The following is a 4906-nucleotide window of genomic DNA, read 5'->3' as shown; positions in this document are numbered from 1 at the left end:
AGCATGAGCACAAGTAAAAATGAAAACTTGGTGTGGTGGTTGTGCAATCAGATAGGTCCAGTACGTGCTATGTTGGATGCTATCGGAATGAATGCCGCAACAAGAGGAGAGATGAATAGTCAGAACTCTAAATTCCCTCCTGTCATGTTTGTAAGTACTGGAGTTCCAGCATACCTGGAACTTGCCCTACTCTCTCTCCATTCCTTTCCCATACCTGGATCTGAGGACAGCAGCACAGTGTCCTCTTCTGGAACTGACCATCTGGCTTTTTGTAGGGGTGTGCATGAGCTGTACAGCAACTAACCGGGCTAGTTCCACAGTTCAATTGTCAGCTGAGGCAGGCTGGTCCACAATAGAACCAAACTGAGCCTGGTTCATTGCAGACTGGTTCAACCGGTTTGGTCATTTCCAATTCTTGCAATCAAATGGGAATCTTGCCTTTGAAAAGGCTTCTAAGGGCAGCGGGGTGGCGAGAGGGCACCTTTAAAATCAAGGGCTTACCAAATCTGGGGTGGCAGCTGCTCCTTGAAACCCTGGCACTCCCCCACGCCCCACCCCCAGCAGCCTGGTGGTGCGGTTCTTGTCTCTGTGGATGCACAGAGGTCATTTGTGTGACCACCCAAGCTGCCCTTAGAAGCCTTTTCAAGGTACCAGATTTCCATTTACAAGCATAGCCCCTCAGGCTGTTGAACTGGTTCGAACCAGTTGCATCAAACAGACTGGACTGGTGGGTTGCTTTGACCAAACTGGTTCATGGACCAGTTTGGTTCAAATTTGAACTGAACTGCAAACATCAGTTTCTGCACACCCCTAGCTGCTTTCTCCTTGCCGTTGTTTCTGCTTTGAAAAGGCATCTTTTTTTCCTTTAAGGTCCTTCTGAGTTCTAAGGCTGGAGCCATTAAAAGAATGATGATTCTCACAATCCACCACACCAGCCTAAGGACCTTAAAGGAGTAAAAAAATCATTTTAAAGCAGAAGCAATGGCAAAGAACAAGTGGCCATGTGGTTGTCTCCTGCTCCAGAAGAGGACATCATGCTGTCCTCGGGTGCAGATAAGGACAGGAGAAGAGAACAGGGAGGGAAGCAGTGGCAAAGAGTCTGACATAATGTAAGTAAAATGTTGAATTCATTCCAAGCCATCTCAACAGTTTTGAGAGGCCCATGTCAGCCCTTCTGACAAATTCTCTGCCAGGTTGGATTGAATCCGACATAGTAATACAGTTTTATAAGGCTTTGATTATATAAGGTGGGTGAACTACCTGAGGTTGTTCCTTATGCTAACCACAGTTTTTAATCACATCACAGCTAAAAATAAAAATATTGAGGGCAAGTGCGCTCTCCCTGCCCCCACCCCGTGCAGCTTTTTGTGCTGCATTGACCCCAAACCTTAAGAGCAGATTTGGGATGTTGCAAGGGGCTCTAATAGGAAAGAAGCACCTCAGAACCTTAGTGCTCATATTCATTTATTACACTTATAAACCACCTAACACATACATCTCAAGGTAATGCGCAACAGTTAAAAATACAGCAAAAGTAAAACAGTCTAAAAATAGTTAACACAAAGCCTGAGAGAACAGGTGTATGTTAAGGGTTTTTTTTAAAAGGCAACCAGGGATGGAGAAGTTCTTGTATTGACAGTGCATTCCAAAGCTCTGGGGCAGCCACAGAGAAGGCCCAGTCCTTTGACTAATGGCAACTAAACTCTGTTCACTCCACCTGTGTATATGGGGGATGGGAGAGTGGCCATTGCCAGTTCCCTGGTGCATTAACCTCAAGAGCTCACATAGTTATGTACCTTCATTACTTAGGTGTACTGATAAATCATTGATTACTGGTGTACCTTAGAAGCAGCTCTTCTTAGTTTGAGAACATTCAATCTAGCTAGTTGTCTGGATTGCATGGACTCATTCAGTGTGAAATAAGCTCATATATTGCTTAAACAATATCCACATTTGGCTGAATAAATGTACAGCCTGCTTAGGGCTATCTAACCCCCAAGAAGTAGATAGCATTTATTTATTTTATTACATTTTTATACTACCCCATCCAGAAGCTCTGGGCAGTCAAAAACCAGAAAACTAACAATCTGCTGAAAACCATATTAAAAACCGTTAAAAACATTCAAGAACAATTAAAAAACCTTGTAAGGCCAGACCAAAAAGGTTTTAAGGCTCTCTTGAAGGTCAACAATGAACTCAAGCTATGAATTTCTGCTGGAAGTGCATCCCACAGCCCAGGAGCAGCTACAGAGGAGGACTGGTTCGGAGTCACTACCAGACATACAGGTGGTAACTGAAGATGGTTCTCCAGATATTCGTAGTAGATGACCTTAATGTGTGGTGGGGAACATACAGAACAACAATAATACTTATATACTGCTTTTCAACAAGTTTCCAAAGCGGTTTACATAGATAATGTTCTCAGTAGGCTTACAATTTAAAAAGAAACATGATATACCCCAGCAGCAGTCACTGGAGATGAGGGATGTGCACAGAACTGTTTCACAAGCCCTTTATGGGCCTCTGAACCGATTCGAAGAACTGGTGGTTCCACCAGTTTGAAGGCGGGGGGGTGTCTCCCTTTAAGAGCAGGGGGGCAGTGCACTTACCCCTCCTGCAGCTTCCCCACCTCCCGCTGGCATCAGTATTTTAGCAGCTCATTGGGGCGGCAGCGTACCTCCCTGCCACCATGTTGCCCTCTTCCGAATATGACCGGAAGTTGCTGATGAGCCTGCATGCGTTGCCATGAGCACGTGGGCGCGTTTGATGTGTGTGCCCATGCAGGCGCATCAGCAACTTCTGGTCATATCCTGAAGAGGAGGGCAACGGGGCGGCAGGGAGATACACTGCTGCCCCCATGGGATGCTAAAAGTACCTATGCTGGTGGGGGAAAAGTGGCAAGTGGGGGAAAAGTGGCAGGAGGGGTAAGTGCACCCTTCTCCCTTAAAGGGAGACCCCCTTCCCTGCTGCCTTTGAACAGCCCTGCTGTACCTCTGTGCACACCCCTACTGGGGATACTGTGCTGGGTGTGTATAGAAGAAAGCGCTCTTTAATATAACTGGGAACTAAGCCATTCATTGCTTTAAAGGTAATAACCAGCACTTTGTATTTTGCCCAGAAACATATTGGTAGCCAGTGCAACTGTTTAAGTACAGGGTAGTCACTCCAAATTACCCCAGAGACCAATCTGACTGTCACATTTTGGGTTCACTGATGCTTCTGAACTATGTACAAAGGCAGCCCCCCATAGAATGCATTGCAGTAGTCAAGCCTGGAGATTACCAGTTGACACACCATTGTTTTGAGATCATTTTCTTCAAGGAATGGATGCAGCTGTTGAATCGGCCAAAGTGGATGGAAGGTACTCCCAGCCATAGTCTCCACCGCAGATACCAGGGTGAGGCCTGGATCCAAGAGCACTCTCAAGCTTTGTACCTGTTCCTTCTGGGAAGTGTAACCCTATCCAGCACAGGAAAAACTAACTTGTCCCTTAAATTTCTACAGTCTTGCTTGGATTCAGCTTCAATTTCTTGTCCCTCATCCAACACATTACTGCCTGTAGGCAAGCATTTAGTGAATAGGTGCCATTTCTGGATAAGGAGAAATAGATTTCGGTGTCAGCAGCTTACTGATAAGACCCTGCAGCAAATCTCTTGGTGACCTCACCCAGCAGTTTCATGTCGATAATAAAAAGCATTGGTTACAGAATGGAGTTTTGAAGAGTAACTGTCACCAAGTTCCACCATCTGGAATCTACCTGAGAGATAGGAGCAGAACCACTGCAAGGCAGTGCCTCCTATCCCCAACTCCACCAGATGATCCCGTAGGATACTATGGTTGATGGTATTGGAATGCCACCAAGAGAGCCAAAAGAACCGGCAGTCACACGCCCTCTGTCGATTCTCTGGTAAAGATAATCCATCAGAGTGACCAAGGCTGTTGCAACCCCATAGCCAGTTTGAAATGAGTCCAGGTAATCAGTTTTCTCCAAAACCATCTGTAGCTGGTTAGCCACCACTCTCAATCACCTTGCTCAACCATGGGAGAATGGCCTATAACTATCACTGAGGGATCTAGGGAAGGCTTTTTTTAGCAGTCTAACTACTGCCTCCTTCAAACAATGAGACATCCTATCCTCCCTCAGTAATGTGTTAATGATATTAACTAGGCTACTTCCAACAATTTCCCTGCTAAACAGCAGTAGCAAAGTTGGGCAAGTATCCAGAGAACAAGGGGTAGGCCGCACGACTCCAAGCAGCTTTCTACATCCTTAGGCGTCACAGATTGAAACTGATCCAATCTTATACTGCAGGAGAGATTTCTGGACACCCCCTCCTTAATAGACTCTGCAGAATAGTGGAGTCTAAGTCTGCCTGAATAAAAGAAATTTTATCCACAAAGAACCTATTAAAAGCATTACAGCAGAACATTGTGGGAACTAATTTGGAGTGAGGATTAAACTCATGACCCAGGATAAAACTGCTGAACACCCACTTGAAGATGCAACATGCACAGACCAGAATTGTTTGGGGTTTTTTTGCTGCACACACCGCTGCCACATAAACCTTCAAATGGACTCTATGCTGTGTCCTGACAGATTCAAGCCGAGTTCTCCACATCTGTTCCAGTTGCCTACCTTGCTGATTCAGCACCCATAACTCCTCTGTATACAAGGGGCCACTTTTATTTATTCATTCAATTTATTTATTTATTCAATTTTTAAAAGCAGGTTGGAAGGGACGCTTAGGAGCAATTGTGTCCACTCTCCTGGTGAGTTCTCTATTTCAGGTTCCCATCAGGGCTTCAACAGAATCATTGGCGTATCAACATTAAAATCCTCCTGGATCCGGAAGATCTTCTCAGGTGGACCATCCTGATAGGGCTGCAATACTGCAGGGCTGGATTG

The sequence above is a fragment of the Hemicordylus capensis genome, chromosome 6 (genome assembly GCF_027244095.1).
Source record: "Hemicordylus capensis ecotype Gifberg chromosome 6, rHemCap1.1.pri, whole genome shotgun sequence".
Lineage (NCBI taxonomy): Eukaryota > Metazoa > Chordata > Lepidosauria > Squamata > Cordylidae > Hemicordylus > Hemicordylus capensis.
Note: the sequence above shows the minus strand (reverse complement) of the source record.